Genomic DNA, 19,015 nt, shown 5'->3' on the forward strand with positions numbered 1-19,015 from the left:
ATCCAAAAACGAGGTGTCTGGGTCTTAAATACCTGCCGTACAGCCTCGCCATAGCTCCGTACAATTCCATATAGGTGTACGGACCTATACGGCCTTTTCCGCCCTGCTCAGGCTGCTGCTGCCGGCTGATTCCTTGCTCCTAGGTTGCTGTTTCTACTGGGTTTGCTTACGGGTTACTTCTACACACTGGTTTTGAGGGTTCTCTCTTCCCCCTTTCTCTCCTTTTGGTTCCTGGGTCTTGTGTACTCTTTCCATCGCCAGAACCTCTCTTTTTTCTCTGATTTATAGTTCATCTTGGATCTTTTCCTGGTTTTTTCTCTTTTCCTTCTCCAGAACTTGTATTTTCTTCTCTCTAAATCCCTAAATATCTCTTTCCCCTTTTTCTCCTTGCAAATACACTATTTCCTTTTCTTTGTGGGCTGTTTTTTCGGGACTGTTTTTTATCTTTTATCACTTTACAGGTACCCTCCTTTTTTTGGTTCCATCTTCTTCAAAAAACATGGCAAAAGCAAAAAGCAAAAGCAGGCTGAGGGTCACAGCATGACCCCGTGCATGATTCTGTTGAAGCACAACTGGTTTATGATGTCATGCACGAAGGATTTGCAGATACAAGGAAAGAGTGGAAAGACTCTGTTCCATCGGTTGGTCTCATGGTTGAAGTGGATGAAATTGTGGATCTAGTTAGAGAATATGCCAAAAAATGCAGTCATTTTATTTTTCCCAGGTCAGATGCCACCTGCTGCAGAGGTAGGCAACTGGTTGACCTGCACACTGGCTGGCTCGTTTGTTCGTAAGGTACACTATGCAGCTAGAGGCTTTTTTGAGGTCATTATGGTAGATGAGATTCACAGGCAAATGCTTTTGGAACATTCGCCACTCTTTTCTGGGTAGCAAATGGTGCACGTTTTGCCATGGTTCCCCACAAGGGATTATCAGGTTCTGATTCGACATCAATGTCCGGTCTGGGTTGAAGTTGTAGACTTCCCGCAATGCATGGCTTCACTCTTGCCTAAAATTGCAGCAACTTTAGGCAAAGTGGTTTGCCCATCGCGGCCTAACGGCAACTCTAATCGATTTTGCATTCTTTGGGATACTGATAATCCCACACCGGAGTCTTATTCAGTCACGGTGAACAATGTTGACATGGGAAGTGCATTTTATAAATTGAAATGGGGATTATTTGCAGGGGCTTGCTTTGAATGTAAAAAATTTGGGCACATGGCTTCGCAGTGTCCAATGAGTCAGCATAAAATGCCTCCTGCTACTTTGCCTGCTCAGATGCCCAATAAGGATGCTCCTGCCTCTATCGGGAATTAAAAATAAAGGTAATAGACAGTTTTTAGTGAATCAGGATAAAGGCAAAGCCCCAGTTGTTTCAAATGGGAGTGCTTCTTCCCCTTCGCTTCCTGCTATTCAACCCTCAGCAAAAGGACCAAAAACTCGAATTGATGGATGGCAAAGTCTAAGAAAAGTTATTTTTGTTCGACGACCTCTGCCCCCTCGCACTTGGAATGGTGCATTCTCCAGTGGAAACTCTCCAGAGGTCAACTCAGGAATTGGAATCACATGGGTTGCAGTGACAGCTAGCAGAACCCTCTTCCTTGAAGAAGAGATTGCTGCATTGCTGTCTAATCCTCAGGCAGATGTTTCTTCTCAGGGAAGAGACCCTGACCCTGAGGTAGAAATGCAGGGTTGACATCCTGAAGGTTGCTGCTGTACATAACTGTTTTTTTCCTATAAATATCTGTAAATATGCTTGCTCATATCAAATGCCTTACCTTAAATGTTCAGTGGATGTGCGACAGTAGGAAATGGTAATCTGTGTGGCTGTATATCAATCAATTTCAGCTTGATATAGTGGCATTACAAGAACACAATCAACATGTCTATGCAGGAAAGACAGGTCATTACTGCGGCTATGATATCTTTTATGCTGGGGAACACTCTTTCTCAGGTGTAGTCATTCTGATTAAGCATGAGCTTCAGCCAGTTATTGCTTTAAATGACAATCAAGGTAGACGATTATTCTTCAATGCATCATTCAAGGCGAGGTGTTTGAATTTGCTTCTGTATATGCACCTCAATCTTCTCGGGATAGAAGTGCAATTTGGGATGCCATGCAACGATATCCATGGAGATATCATGCCTTTATATGTGGGGATTTCCAATAATGCTCCGCAACAGGGTGACAATACATCAGGAACAGCTCCGCAACAAAATGATGACTTTACATGCAAAATGTTGGCTATGCCTTTGTGCATTCAAATCATGCACCGTTATGGCTGAGGCTATCTTTTCATGATATGCCAGATGATAGACTGCCTCAAAGGCGACATCTGATTGTGAACAATAGCTATTTGCAGCATGTTGCTTTCAAGGCAATGGTTATTGAAGCCTATCAATTAGTCTTCTCAGAGCCACTCTGATATTGATAATGCATGGGATTCTTTTGTTTCCAAAATGCAAGTTGTAATTAGAGGTTATGGCAAGTCTTACATGAAGACTATGAGGGAAACTGTTGCTCAGGCTAAATTGAATTGCCAAGACCTCACTGAACTCAGTCACCTTCGTCCTTTGTCTTTGCATGAGCAAACAACACTATGCCAAGCTAAACATTGTATCCAAATCAACGATCACAGGAAACTTGCTAAATGGGAGACCAGAGCAAGACAAAGAGCTTTCACAGATAAAGACTATTCTTCCAAACAATTTTTTAAAAGCTTGCATCAGAATAGATTAAAAACAAACATTTGCAGGGTGCTTATGCCTGATGGTTCATGGACTACATCACGGTCACAGCTTGCTTCTGTCTGTGTACATCATTTCTCTCAGCAGTTTGGTTATGCAAATCCTCCCTCACAGCAGGTTTTGTCTGCAAGAAATTTACTTTTACATCATGTTTCTCTTATTATCTCCACTACTCAAGCTTTGGAATTGGAGGAACCTTTTATTGAAAGGGAATTGTCAGATGCAATCAAATCCTATGGTAGATGGAAATCTCCAGGATGGGATGGTCTTACAGTTGAGTTTTTTAAAGAATATTGGCCTCTTTTGAAGCATACTTTGCTGCATATGGTGAATTCTGCTTGGCAAAATCAGAAAATGCGAGACACATGGAAAAGAGGTCTTGTTAAACTCCTTCCAAAAAAGCAAATCTGTGAATCTTTGGCTGATTGGAGACCTATCACGCTTATGCCAGTCATCTACAAATTCACTACCAAAATGCTTGTTGATGGGATAAAAGGCTATTTGCATGATGGGTTGCATCCTGCCCAATATGGTTTTGTTCCTCATAGGCATATCACAGACAACATTGCTAATGCCTATGTTGGAATAGAATATGCCAAATATATGCAGCAGGATGTTTTGCTATTGCAAGTTGATATTGCCAAAGATTTTGATACTGTTCAGTGGGACTTTATTTCACAAACAATGCAGGCCTTGGGATTTGGCACAAAAATGCAGCAAGTTATCAATTGGCTATATCAAGATAGTAAAGCTGCCTGCATACTTTCAGGGGATATTTCTACAACTTGGACTCTTGGTTGTTCTGTTCAGCAAGGCTGTCCCCTCAGTACTTTACTATTTGCCATAGCCACTCATCCAATGCTTCAATATATGGACCACCTTTTGGACACTGGCATGTTGCATGGATTGGAAATTCTTGGCAGCCGTAGCATGATTGCTCAAGCATATGTTGATGATTCTTTCTTTACCCCGAAAAATACTCAAAGCGATCTCTCCTTGATTATGCAGGCCTTTTCCACATATGGCTTAGCTGCTGGTTTTCATGTGAATTTTCAGAAATCCAAGCTATTGCCGTTGCATGCTAAAGACTGACATAGTCTTTTGTGGCCTGGGGAAATTGTTCCACCTTCTCAATTGATTCGACATCTTGGCTATCCTCTAGGTTGGAGGCTCACTCGTTCTCAACAAACTGATTGGGTGCTCACAAAGCTAAGGAAAAAACTTAAATATTGGAAGCTTGCAACTTGGCCATTACATGTTCGTTTGCTTATAACGCAATTCATTTTGATAGCATACATACAATTCTATCTGCCCCTCATCATGTTTACTAAGGCAGATCTGGTTTCCTTTATGTCTGCTATCATGGAGATTTTCTGGCGTACAAAAAATGGCAAGAAAAGTCTTAGATTACTCTCTATGCATCGTCTTTGTTCTCCAAAGATGCACGGGGTTTTGAACATACTCAATATTCAAATGCATATAAGTGCTCATCGGGGGAAAATGATGTTGTAGTTTATGCAAGGGGATCAGCCTTGGGTTTTCATGATGCGCTCTCTTTTGTTGCATATTGATACTGCTGCTTGCACATCCTTGCCCACAGGGGGGAAATATTGCTGCAATTTCTGAAAGGTGATCAGCCCTGGGCTCTCATGATTCAATCACTGCTCATACATATCAATACTCCTGCTTTTGGTCATTGGCAACCCACTCAGTGGGATTTCTTATTTGGGTGCATTGATGGCACTTTGCATGGCTGCCCTATGGTCTCCAAATTGCTTCTTGACTGGAAGCATATTCTATCTCACCTGGAATGGCATGGTCGACAGTCTCTAATGGGTAATTCTTTGCGGGCTGAAAGCATTCACTGATCAAAAGTTTTTCAGCCTCCGCTTGCTTTACAGGAGCCTCGCCGTTCTTACTTTATTCTTTGAAAGGGATCAATACTGTTGCTGATGTTATTCATGATGATGGCTCTATGTTTTCCTTTACTCTGGCAGCCACACAGTATGGTTTGGGTTCTCATTATCGTACTTTGTGGCAGCAAATCACTTGTATGCTTTCACCTTTGGTCCCGATTTTCCCTTTGGAACTCTAGGATAGATTAGAGGATTGGACTCTGACTTCCCTTGGGTCCTCCTCTTGTCCTTTGAGGCTATCTTAGATTACTGTGCCTGCATTATACAAAATCCTTTTACCGGGTTTCAGAAAAGGGTAATTCTATTTGGCGATTGAATCGGTCAGCTTAGTAGTGGAGGAAAAGACTGCGGGAACTTTGGGCATACAAGCATCCACTTCGGCAACATGTTTTTTTATGGCGAGTGCTTCTGGGAATTTTTCCATCAGGACAGTTGTTGGCCCGTAGGCACATTGCTCATGCTTTATGTCATCGGTGTCTGACCTCTCAGAAGACTGTGCCTCATTTATTCTGGCATTGCCCGTCTTCTCGGCAGTTTTCTGCTTCTCTTCGACAGCGGCTACGAGTGAGATTCCGGACTCTTCTCTTTGGAAACACTATGTTGTGTTTTTAGAGGATGAGTTTGGGAATGTTCCTGGATTCATCTAGGTATATGCTTCTGTCGTATTAGCGGACATGCAAATTTCACCTTGTGAAGTTTTTGTCCAAGTTGCGGCCTGCTGGTGTTGTGATAATTCTTTCTATCTTAAATGGTGCGTTGCCCTATCAGCTAGATTTAGATTTAGATGCTCGTTAGGGAGAGACCAAAATGAAAATGTTTGGACTTCACAAGCAGTTGTAGCTTGAATGAAGATATTTTGGACTACCTTTTGATTAGCCTTCTCCTTTAGTGCTAGCCTTCATCATGGCTGAGTCTGCCCTTCACCTTCGGAGTGCCGACAGAAACTCAGTACGAAGACTTTGTATAAATGGATGCTCAAGTATGTGTGGGTGTGTGGATATGTATCTGCTAGAGATATTTTTATACTATGGTCTACACCCACTGTTGGGCGCTGATGACGTCAATGGGGATGTCATAGTAGCTAGTCTCTGCTATGCATGATGGAGTTTACGGTTTTCAACCTTGTGAGTGACTATCATGAGATTGAAACTGCACTATGTTGTGTTTTTAGAGGATGAGTTTGGGAATGTTCCTGGATTCATCTAGGTATATCTTCTCTTTGGAAAAATTTTCTGGCTCTTTGGCTTTCATCCACAACGATCGGAGTTTCATCTTTTCTTTGTTTGGGCTCGCTATTGGGCACTTTGGACTTTATGGATAGACCACAATTGTAAAGTCTTTAGTGATTCCAATTTTTCTTTGTTTGCTTACTTTAAGCGTTCTCTGCAGCAATCTTTCTTTGATTGCTTGCAGACTCACCAGATAGATTAGGATGTATATTTGGCTTATACTGAGATCTTCAGTTGATGTATTTTCTAGCGCCTCTTTTCTGAGGTGACTATTCTTGTAATATAATCAATCAAAGTTTTCACTAAAAAAAAGTGTGTGGGTGTGGTGGAGCTATGGCGTCTTTGTGCTCTTACTTCCTAGTCTAGGGTTTCCAGCCCCGTTTCAGCCTCCGTCAGCCCCCCTCGTGATTCGTACAGCCTCTGTGCAGCTTTTGTACACCACCGTATAGACCTGTGCAGCTCTGTTTCAGGTCTTCGTTCTATCCTGTTCAATCCTCCTCTGCTCCGTACAGCCCCTGTGCAGCCTCTATACATCCTCGTTCACACCCGTACAGCTCCGTACAAGCCCTATATGGTCCCGTACAGCCTCCTTGTCAGTTTCAACGTTCAAGCCCCGTTTTGCGTTCGTGGCCACTGTACACCGGTACGGGTTACCGTACACGGCCTTCACTTACCATACGGGCTTTTTGACTCGCCGTTCGCACCTTCTTTCCTCGGTTTTTTCAGTAGGTTGTCCATATAGAATCATCTGTACAAGCCGTACCTTCCCCGGGCCCAGTTTTGTACGAGTCTGTACTGTTGTACAGACTTTTCCAGCTCGTTTTTTGTGACTTCCAGTTCGGCTTTCTTGACCAAAACCTGTTCCAAGAACATTCGTAGCCTTCTTCGCCCAACGATTCCTTGTTTCAAGAGCTTTAGCTTTGGATTGATCAACATGGCTGCATATGCCTTTGAGAAAACTTTCTAGAAGGATAGATTGGGACAACACAAAAAACAGAAGCAGTCTGAGGGTCAGGATGACGCTGTTCATGACTCTTTTGAAGCCAAGTTGGTTTATGATGTAATGCATGAAGGCTTGAAGACAAGCGTAAAGCATGGAAAGACTCAGCCCCTACTGTGGGTCTTATGGTTGAGGTGGATGACATTGTTGACCCTGTCAGGGATTATGCCAAGAATGCTGTCATTATTTTATTTCCAGGCCGCAGGCCTTTTGCTGCAGATATTGGAAAGTGGTTGATAGGGACTCCTGGAGGTTCTTTTGTTCGAAAAGTTCATTATGCAGCAGGGGCTTTTTTGAGGTTATCATGATAGGTGAGGAGCATAAGCAGATGCTCTTGGAGCATTCTCCTCAATTTTTGGGTAGCAAATGGTACATGTCCTGCCATGGTCACCGAGTAGGACTATCAAGCCCTCATTCGTCTTAGATGTCCAGTTTGGGTGGAGGTGGTGGATTTCCCACAGTGTTTGGCTTCCCTTTTGCCTAAAATTTCTCTGGGCAAGGTGGTCTGTCCTCCCTGACCGAATGGGAATGCAAACAGATTTTGCATTTTGTGGGATACTAATAATCCCACTCCTGAGTCTTACTCTATTACAGTAAATAATGTTGCCATGGGAAATGCTTTCTACAAGCTCAAGTGGGGTCTGTTTCCAGGAGCTTGTTTTGAATGTAAGAAATTTGGGCATATGGCTTCACAATGCCCTTTGCGTGCGCAAAAAATGCCACAGGATCCTATGCTTGCTCAGCTGCAAAACAAGGATATTGTTGGCTCTCCTGTGATTAAGAATAAAGGGAATGAACAGGTATATGTTGCTCGAGAGAAAGGCAAAGCACTGGTTCTTGCTAATGGGAATGCTCTTGCTTCACTGCCTTCTACTTCTCAACCTAAAGGAAAAGACAAGACATTATAGGAAGTGTGGCAGACTCCAAGAAAAACTGTTACAGCTAGAAGATCTTTACCTCCACGGACTTGGAATGGTGAGTCTTCTAATGGCCACACCTCTGAAGAAAATTTGGGTGTGGGCATTACTTGGGCTGCTGTAACGGCTAGTCGTACTCTTTTCCCAGAGGAGGATTGTTAGAAATGGAGCATGAGCAAGAGCAAGTGAGCAAATGAGAGCAATGACAAGTAGTGATTTCATTCATGAGTAGAGTTACATATAGTGGAATGCCCCTGAGTAGGTGGCTCTAGATCCATGATTATCTCCTTGATTGTCTCCATCAGTAACACCCCCAAGTCCTCCATCAAGCTGGCTACCAAGTCCCTAACTTATCCCAATCACACCTAGATGGGTGACACCCAATTGATGAGTCACCTGACACACCTACCATGGTGCTCACTAGCACTCACACCATGTCCTACACAAGCTTTTTTTTTTTTAAAAAGTAATATCCAGTGCTGTATTTATATGCTCATAAATTTACAAGATGGGAAGTCTCCAAATGGAGAGTATCCCAAAGATCAGAAACATAAAAAGAAAAGCTCTATGCAAGAAGCATCTATATCACCCTCATGGCAGGCATCATATAAGGATTGCCACAATGAGGGTCGGAAAGATTCATATGACTTGTGAATCTGCCGACCCAAGTATGCCAAATTATGTTCACTCCAGATTGTCCAAAGAGCCCAATATCTCACCCAAGAGAGAAATAGTGAGTATTGAGACAAAGACCTCATAAATCTGCCAAATAACCAAAAATGTTTCCCAAATCTGTGACTCGGGAAACGGAGCCGAAGATGATCTGAAATTCTCTCGAGGAGGTTCCTAGAACACTGGCAGTGCCAAAGCAAATGAGGGACAGTCTCTGAAGGAGCCTGACATCGTAAACATGTGGATGGTGCAATGCGACGTTTGGCAAGTGTGACTCCCACTGACAATGTGCCTGTCATGCATCTCCAAAGAGAAAGTCTTTGTTTCAAAGGCATTTTACACTTCCATAATATCCGGAGATTCTTCCGCCACCATGAGAGAGGCTTCCTGATATGCCACAGAGTATTAGCATATTGCTGAATCCATGGAGCAGGCTGAAGAAGCCTGTAGGCTTTGATGGAGGTCAAGGCAGGCAGAGGAACAGGATGAGAGCATGTAGCAGAGGGTTGCAATTGCCAATCCATAAGCCTGTTTGTGTCAGCCACAGGGGGAACAGGTAGAAAATGATGTAACAAATTCCCAATGCATAGGAAGCAGTGGCCTGAGGAAAAGATAAAACATAGCCCTGATTATCTACCACATCATGTATGTATCTAATTCCCAATTTCATGAGATTGTATGCCCGAACAGGTTCCTGTAAAGCAAGTGGAATGTCAAAGATGGCACTCCAATGAATACTTTCTTTCCTCATTGAGTTAGCCCCCGAGCAATTATCAGGAGCCCATTTGACCTTAGAAAGGACTTGTTTCCAGTCAAGTATCAGAGCGGTAGAGAAAGGACAGCCACGTATCTTCCCTACAAATCTCCCAATGACAACCTCCCAATGATCAGTAGTCCAATGACCATAAGCAAAAGTCCTCATGTTGATACACATGGATGCTATCATACAAGTCCATGGCTGTTGTTGGCGGGAAAAAGTATGGAGCATAGTCGCCTTCCTTGCAAGTACATGATATCTTATGTTGAGGATATTAAGTCCACCATGCATCCTAGGAGAGCACACCATTTCCATCTTCATCAGTCTCAATGCTTTCACAACAGTTTTTGTCCTCCATAACATCTCCATAGCTTGAGACATAAAGGCTGAAATATCTCTGGAGGACCAATGCAGCAAAGGCAAAAAGAACTGGACATAGGACATTACAATGGACTGTACTATTCTGAGCCTGACATGAAGTGGCCAAGTAGAAATTTTCCAGTATTCCAGTTTATGTTGAAGTCTTTGGAAGATCCATTTTAACTGTTGCTTCCTAGTGATATGCCATCCTATAGGATATCCCAAATGCCTGACTACATCTTTGGAATGCACCACCTGACCTGGCCAGAGAATAGAATGCCAATCACATTGTTTCAGGGGAAGCAATTTAGATTTGTCAAAATTGACATGCAATCCCGCTGCCAATCCATACAATGATAGAGTGGTCAAAAGCATGTGAACTTCCCGGGGAGAATTCTGTGGCATAAAGAAGGAATCATCAGCATATGCTTGTGCCAAAAAAGATGCAGCCCCAGGGATTTTAAGACCAGTCATCTGTCCTGTGTTTGTAAGATGATCAAGATACATTAAGAGGGGATGGGTCGCAATGGCATAGAAGAGAGCACTAAGAGGGCAGCCCTGTCTAACTGATCTACCCAATGTCCATGACCGAGATAGATGACCCCCAAGAATGCACTGAGAAGTAGAGCCAGAATAAAGCCAGTAAACTGCATTTGCTATCTTTGGACCAAAGCCCAATTTTGTCATGATTTGAGAGATAAAATCCCATTGAACAGTGTCAAATGCCTTAGCAATATCTACCTGCAATATGAGCACATCTTGATGCGAGTACTTAGCATATTCAATTGCAGTCAATGCATTGGAGATATTGTCATGGATTTGTCTTTGCGGCACAAACCCATACTGATGAGGATGAAGGCCCGCATTTAGTATCCCGTGAAGCCTATACACAATCATTTTGGCAATGAGTTTGTAAACTACAGGCATCAAAGTAATAGGCCTCCAATCTGACATATGGTCACACAGATGCTTTTTGGGCACAAGTTTGACTATGCCATGCTTCCAAGAGTGCGGTAACTGATTTTCTTGCCAGGCAACATTGATCATTTGCAAGAGGACATCTTTCAAATCATCCCAAAAAGAAATATAAAATTCCACCGTAAGGCCATCCCAGCCAGGGGACTTGTATTTGCTAAGGTGGAACAATGCATTATCAAGTTCTGTATCAGTAAAAGGTCTCTCCAAGGTAAGAGCATCATCCATTTCCACTATTTCAGAAACATATTGGAGGAATTCAGTCCTCGCATCAGTCATTTGATTTGATGGGGAACCAGGAGCAGAGAAGAATTTCTTGAAATAATTTTGGCATTCATCTTGGAGATCAGAGAAAGAGTGCGTCCAAGAGCCATCTAGCTTCCTTACCCTTAGACATGAGTTTTTCTTTCGAGTGTAGCATGCAGGCCCTGGAAAAAGTCTTTTGATGAGCAGCCCTTATCCATGAGGGGCTTCATTCTTGCTCTAATCTACCATTTGTGCAATTTCCTCTGATCATTAGCAGTCAATTTAATCCGGGCATGTGAAAGGGAATCATTTTCTGATTCACAGAGAGGCCTTAAATGTGAAAATTCAGTCAATTGTTGTGCTGTCCTTTTTGCCCATTTAACCTCATTCCTCCATTTAGTCATATGCCAGTTTCCATCCTCCATTTAGTCATACGAGAGACAAAGCTGTCCCAAGCATAATCTATGTCCTCCTGGACATGCAAAGGCAAGGGATGTATTGCAAATCTGATCATTTGCTGGAAATAGTGATGTTGGAAATAAGCTTGATTAACATGCAACAATCTACTGGAAAGGGGTGGCAAATCATCCAGTGGCATACCAAGGTGCAGATTCATCCATAATGGGGCATGATCTGACAAGCCCAATGAGAAGTCTATGAGGAGATGAGGGCTAAAATCTGCATATTGTTGTGGGTAAAACAAATACCATCTGTCAAGCCTTGAAGACTGGTTTGTACGGAAATACGGACAGCTGTACGGACGTACGGAAAGGTCTTCAGGGAAAAGTATGACAACGCAAAAAGGTACGGGGCTATGTACGGAGCTGTGCGGAGGACAACCAGACCTGACGCGGGTGTTCGTACTGACGTATGGATACCGTACGGCGACCGTACAGATGTACGGACGGGGCTGCGCGGGATCCCTGGCAAGGCTGAACAGCAGAGCTCCTCTTCACTCTCCCAAGAGATAACACCACTTCAAGATCTCATATGCTATCATTGGAAAGGCAGAAATGGGATAGCATGCTTCTTTCTGTGCAAGCTGAAGATTTATGGCTGCTTCTCCAAGGGTCAGTGCCTGGATATACTTTTCATCATAATGCACTTACTACATACTGGCCGGCCGTGCCCCGTCAATATTTCTATACAGTCAGGTTTCTTTCCGTACAGCCTCGTGTGTACTTCCGTACAGTCCAGTGTTGTCCGTACAATCCTGTACTTTTTCCGTACAAGTCCCGAGTCTTGCTTTGGTGCTTTTCCGTACAGTCTTGTGTCTCGCTTGTTTCATTTCATACTTCTCCGTACAGTCCCTCTTGCCTTGTCGTATCCCAATCATGGCTTCAGGTTCGGATGTTTGTACATATGCTCGAAAAGAAAGACCTACAGATGCTAAGCGACGTCCTTCACAGCCTGCAACACAAGATGATGAACTTACTATGGAAGCTCAATACGTGTTTGATACTCTAAAGGATGACTTTCAGCAGTCACGACAGGAATGGGGCAAACCAGTTCCAGAGGTCACGTACAAATTGAAATTGCCATCCCTTGTGAATCCTCTCAGGAAGTTATCTCAAACCGCGGTTATAATTTTCTTTCCAGGAAGAATCCCAGCAGCTAGTGATGTTGCACAATGGATTAAGTCCATCCTTGGAGGATGCTTTGTAGAGGGAGTATATTTTGCATCTAGAGGTTTTTACTGGCACACGCACACACACCACATGACCATGTCCATAAGTGTGTCCCCTAAGCATCAATTTATCCAACACCCCCCCTTAAATTGATGACCGTCTACCCTGGCAGTAGCCCTTCCTGTCTCACTCCAGTTGCATTGGCAGTAGGCACATGTGGACGCCCTAGCTCCACCATGGCCTCACTCCAAATCTGGTTACCTCAGTTTACAACAAGAGAGTCCACCTGGAATATGTGTCTTTGGGTATCACCATAGGACATATGAATCAAAGCAGGCAAAGCAGGCAAACATGACTAACTAAAATGGAAATAACATATCATTTTAGGATGGACTATCCATGGCAGAGCACCTTATTGACTCAAACACACAACATAAAACTAGGTGGTAGGGTCAATGCCCCCCTAGATGAAATCCTCCGTGATAGAGGTCTTTGAAGCACCTTTGTCTTTCTTCAATGTTGGTGAAGTCATCCTTTTCTTCATAGTTTCCAAGAGCACAAGCATATCAATATTGATGTAGCTCCTTGCGTAACTCTTTTGCTCTTTGTCCTTCTCCACACTCTTTAATGCATCTTGTCCATATTCCGCAATACAAGATCCTTGTAGTCCTTTACCTTCTTCGAGTGTCCAAGCCTTAAAAACATTTTGTGAATCATATGGACTGAAGAGGGTCTTACCACTTGTCATGCAAGGGCACTCTTGTACAAGAGGAGGTCATATTTGTATGGCAAAGTATAGTCAATCAAATACAAGTTCATTTCATACATCATGAAAGTTGTTGAAACCATAACTATGGCATCTTCAAAATAAGAAACATAATGGTTGTAGTTGAAACCTTTGTTCTGATCATATCCATTGGAAACCATCATGCAAGTCATGATATACTCTTTCTTCATGTAAGCTCTTGTCATAGTCAAACCACACTAGTCAACTAGTCAACAAGATAGTATGACTTGAAATCCACTTCAAAGTATAATAACTTCAATCCTCAATATAAAGGATAAAAAATGCATTCAACCTTCCAATGCTGACAGTCAAAGATCAGTTTGACTGAGATTCAGTCAACACATATAGTCAAACTTTGACTATCTTTCCTTGTAGACCAACAAATGTAAATGTCTTAATTATTCAAGACAAACTAAGTCAAAGAAGTCAAACCAATGCTCTCCAAAGGCAAAGAGCATGCTGGGAACAAAAGCCCTCAACAAATTTCACAGTTTGACTTGGTCAGCTCAGTCAAACACAGTCAAACATCTCGAAATTAGTCAACCATGAAACAAGGAACTTGTAGGCCAAAATTCAGTCGATCAGGAGCGAATCAAAGAGGGCATTTGGTACTGAATTGAAGCTCATACCCAAGGCAAGTGGCCACGAAGAGGAATTGTGCCAAGTTGTCAAGAATCGCGTGGCATTATGAGGCAAAGTCTGACTGTAAAAATGTCGAATGTGGCCCGAATACTGATCATATGGCTACCAAAATCCATCAGCAAGTAGCCTATAGCATCTCCCAAGGTATGCTAGAAGCAATTTTGGAATGGTGCACCACAGTGTTCAGCATTGCAGAAACTTCGTGGGCAGAAATAGGCACGGCACGGCGATATGGCGATGAATCTGGAGGATCTCTCCATTCCAAAGGGTCGCCCTAGCATGGGGAGTCTCCAGCTGAAAGTATTTTCGAATCCATTGGTTGGATGAAGAGAAATCGCATTTACAAAAATGTGGGCAAAGGGGAAAACTCCATGGAAGAGAGAAAGAAGCTTGGTAGGGATGACCACGTGGCAAAAAGTCAAGGCTCAGTCAACCTAGCCTTGATACCATGTTAGAAATGGAGCATGAGCAAGAGCAAGTGAGCAAATGAGAGCAATGACAAGTAGTGATTTCATTCATGAGTAGAGTTACATACTTTTTTTTTGTGAAACTAAGAACATTATATTATGAAACATCCATTTTACAACAGGGCAGTGCTCGAGAAAAGAGCCAATGCCCTATCCATCAGAAACAATAAAAGAAAAGCTGAATGCAAGAAACATCCAAATGTTCCTCATGCAAGGCATCATATAAGGACTGCCGCAATGAGGCCCGGAAGAACTCATAAGGGTGCTGAAGGGGTGAATTCAGAAATGCATGGTTTCGCTATAGCCAGAGGGTCCATAATGCCCAGTATCTTATCCAATGAAAGAAAAGAGAATACTGTGACAAAGAAGCTGATAATCTGCCAAACATTCAGAAAAACCTCGAGAACCTGTGTGCAGGAAATTTGAGAGATAAAAAATAGGAGATCTTGTCCAGAAGGACTCTGGAATATGAACAAAACCACAATAAGTGCTGAACACTCTCAGGAGTATGATGACATCTTGGACAAAGAGGAGAGGCAATCCTTCTTTGAGCCAATTTCACTCCCACTGGAAAAAGACCAACAATACATCTTCAGGGAAAGAGTCTCTGCTTTAATGGCATTTTCAACTTCCATATCAATTTCAATTTTCCTTTTCACCAAGTTAAAGACTTATTCAGATGCCAAAGAGAATTTGCATGATGAGCAATCCATGGAGGAGGTAATATCAATCGATAAGCTTGTATGGAAGTCAATAGATGCAAAGGCTGGGAGGATAATCCTGGACTTGAAGACTGAAGATGCCAATCTTGAAGCCTGTCTGACTTCCAATGTTGGAATCGAAACCAAAGGGAGTACGAGATCTGTAATAGCTTTCCATATGGGTCTATGATGCATCCCAAGATTATAGTGTTGGCATGCTGCCGGAAAAGAGAGAATATGCCCCTGAGTATCTACCACATCATCAATGAACCGGATGCCCAACTTCATGAGATTGTAAGCTCTGATTGTGGTTGTTGTACAGCAAGAGGAGAGTAAAAAACAGCACTCCAGTGAAGGCTTTCCATTCTAAGCGATGAAGCTATAGAAGCAGGATGGGGAGACCATTTGATACGAGAGAGCACCTGCTTCCAATCCTGAATCAAGGCAGTAGAAAATGGACAACCAGGTATTTTCCCTTGAAACTTGCCAAGTACTACTTCCGATGGATCAACTAGCCAATGCCCATAAGCATTTGTGCGCATCTCGCCACACAAAAATGCCAACATAATAGACCATGACTGCTCTTGCTGAAAACAAGCCTTGAGCATAGTGATCTTTCTTGCCAACACATGAAATTTGATGTTTAGAATATTCAAACCACCATGCATTCTTGGTGAGCAAAGCAGGTCCATTTTGAGCAACCTTAAAGCTTTTTTATGAAGCTTAGTTTTCCAAAAAATCTCCATGGCTTGAGACATAAAAGAAGAGAGATCTCGAGATGACCAATGTGATAAAGGAAGGTAAAACTGGACATAAGCTAAAACAATGGACTGGACAAGCCGAACATGCAAAGGCCAAGTGGAGATCTTCCAATATTCTAATTTGTCCTGAATTTTGTTAAATACCCAAGACATTTGTTGCTTATTTTTTATTTTCCAGCCAATTGGATAACCCAAATGTCTTACTATGTTTTCCGGATGAATAATCTGGCCGGGCCAAAGGATAGCATGCCAATCGCAATGCTTGAGAGGCAAGAGTTTAGATTTCTGAAAATTAATTTTTAGACCAGCTGCCGGCTCTGTTGGTGATCCCGACCTGCCCCTACTGCTGCCTACGGTCCGTTCATCCTCCTGAGCTTGCTCGCTGCTACCAGCCACCTTTCTAGAGCTCCATCGGGTCTCTTTTCCACTTCGTTTCAGCCTCCTGCCACTCCCCATTTGTGTGTGTGTTTTTCCTGCAGCTCCCTGTTTGTGTGTGTGTGTTTCCTGCAGCTCCCCGTTTGTGTGTGTGTGAGCAAGACGACCAGCTCCACGTTTCCTTTGGACTGTGTGCAGCCTGTTCGGAGCCTTTACATGTGCTCGCGGGACATTTCGTCACTGTTTCGCCATCCTGTGTGCTCTCTAAAGCCACCTTTAGCTCCTCGTTATTGGTTTCCTCTCAGATTTTGCCCACTCTATCAGTGCGTTGGATTAGTAAGTTGTGTGTAAGGCAGAATTCCTTCAAGCTTTTTTGTCGCAACAGGTTCCCATGCCCTCTTGTCCAGGTCTTGTGCCCTTCTGTCCAAATCCCGTGCCCAGCTGCTATAGCGTCGCCGCCTTTTTCCTGGTTTCAACCCAACCTTTTTAGTTTGCGTTACTGTCTGGTTACTCCCTCTCTCGCTTGGATATTGCTCCGCTTGTCTATTCCTTCTTAGTTTGCTATCTGCCCCGACTTACATTTCTGTCCAGTCTGTTTATTTCGTCTTGGCCCTCATCCCCCTCTATTTCATAGCTTGTTACCTAACCGCAGTTTCAGATTTGAATGTTTCTACTAAATCGACTAGCTTCAATGGCAAAAACAAATAAGTATTATGTAAAGAGAGCGCTCTCTCCCGAACCCAACAAGGGAGACTCTACCCCCCATAGCTCCTTCATCTGAAGATGCTTCCTATGTGTTTGACATGTTGAATGAGGAATTTCAACAAAGTAGAAGAGAATGGATGCTACCTGCTCCGGAACTCACTTACAAAATGAAGTTGCCTTCTCTTGTGCATCCTCTGAAGAAGCTCTCTCAGACTGCAATCATCATCTTTTTCCCAGGGAAAATACCCTCGGCTAATGATGTGGGACAATGGGTGAATTTCCTCCTAGGTGGATGCTATGTGGAAGGAGTTTATTTTGCCTCCCGAGGATTTTATGAAGTTCATCTCTTGGATGCCTTGACAAAACAAAAGATGCTGGAAATGTCCCGTTTATTTTTTGGTCGTCAAATGGTGCACATCATGCCTTGGTCTCCTAATAAGGACTATCAGAATCTCATCAAGCATCATTGCCCTGTATGGGTTGAAGTGGTTGATTTCCCAGATTACATGAGAACGGAGCTTCTTGGCTTAGCGATGACATTGGGACAAGTGATTTGTCCCCCTCGTCCCACAGGTAATAAAAATCGCTTTTGCATCTTATGGGATACTGATAGACCAACCTCTCGTTCTATTGCAGTTGAGATTGAGGGTGTTAATTTGGGAAAGAAATACTTCACTTTGAAATGGGAAATTTTTGCTGGAGCTTGTTTCTCTTGTCACAAGTTTGGGCACCTAGCTTCTGAGTGTCCCTCTATCCTTCATCCGCCTCCTCCAGCTGCCATTCCTCAGCCATCTAATAAAGGAGGTCAGAAGACTTATGTGGAAAAGATAGAAGCCAAAGGAGCAAAGCCTTCAGTTCATACAGGGAGCCAAGTTATTTCAGCTCAAAACAAGGATAAAGGAAAGAGCAAGCTAGTGGAAAATAATTCATCTTCTCACGAGGGTTGGCAGACTGCAAAGAAGACAGTGCCTCTCAAACAAAGACCTCTCCACACACACACACACACACACACACACACACCACATGACCATGTCCATAAGTGTGTCCCCTAAACATCAATTTATCCAACAAGGATATTGTTGGTTTGCTGTCCTCTTTGCAGGCACTACTGTCACCTTAGGATTGAGGCGCTGACCCTGAGGTGGATATGCAAACTTGATTTGTTTTTTGGCCTCAGCTGTACATACTCCGTAAGTATGTTGTCACAAATTAAATGTTTGACTCTCAATATATAGGGTTTGTGTGATACTAGAAATTGGAAGTTAGTTTGGGTGTATCTCAACAATTTGCAGCCTGACATTGTGGCTTTGCAAGAGCACAATCAGCACATGTATGCGGGACAACATGGTCACTTTCATGGTTATGATATCTTCTATGCTGGCCAACATTCTTTTTCAGGCGGCGTAACCTTTCTGGTAAGACATGATTTGCAGCCCACAATGGCATTTAATGACACACATGGAAGGTGGCTTATTATGTAGTGCTTGATTCAAGGAGAAATTTTTGAGTTTGCCTCAGTTTATGCCCTGCAATCATCTCATGGTAGAGGTATGATATGGGAGGATATGCAGAGGTATCCCTGGCGTCATCATGCTTTCACATGTGGCAACCGGGAGATAATACATATGGTCAAACTCATATGTTGGCCTTTGAAAGGGATCATTGGTCTCAGCTTTTGCTTCAGCTCCGATCAACTGATCTCTAGAAAGAATCTCAACCATTTTTGCCAGGCTTTATTCTTCAGCATAATGCATTGTCTTCTTATCAGGTACGCTTGGATCGCTGGTACAAGGTCGACCCATAGCATTATGATAATCTAACTACAAAAATGTGGGTGGATTATACCTTTGTGCATTCAGACCATGCCCCTTTATGGTTGAGAATTTCTTTGCATGACATGCCAGATGATCGATTGTCACATAGAAGGCTGCTCATTGTAAACAACAGTTACTTGCAGCATGATGCTTACAAGGCAATGGTTTATGATGCTTGTCAGCCTCTTTCTCATTAGAGTCTCATTGACATGGATTATGCCTGGGATGCTTTTGTTGCTAGAATGCAATCTGTCATTAGGGACTATGGAGAAAATTATATGAAGAATTTGAGGGAAAATGTGGCTCAAGCAAAAC

At 42.9% G+C, this 19,015-nt stretch overlaps 1 protein-coding gene and 1 pseudogene across 1 annotated transcript in view; one reads left to right on the forward strand and one right to left on the reverse strand.

Moving 5' to 3' along the window:
* LOC147900632 (dynein-1-alpha heavy chain, flagellar inner arm I1 complex-like) overlaps nt 1-19,015 on the reverse strand; it is a 714,561-nt gene that overhangs the window by 24,427 nt on the left and 671,119 nt on the right. The window lies entirely within an intron of this gene.
* Nucleotides 16,965-18,690, forward strand: LOC147900633 (uncharacterized; annotated as a pseudogene).

The sequence above is a fragment of the Dipteris shenzhenensis genome, chromosome 6 (assembly GCF_047967505.1).
Source record: "Dipteris shenzhenensis isolate YYH24624 ecotype China chromosome 6, Dip_SZ_1.0, whole genome shotgun sequence".
Classification (NCBI taxonomy): Eukaryota; Viridiplantae; Streptophyta; class Polypodiopsida; order Gleicheniales; family Dipteridaceae; genus Dipteris; species Dipteris shenzhenensis.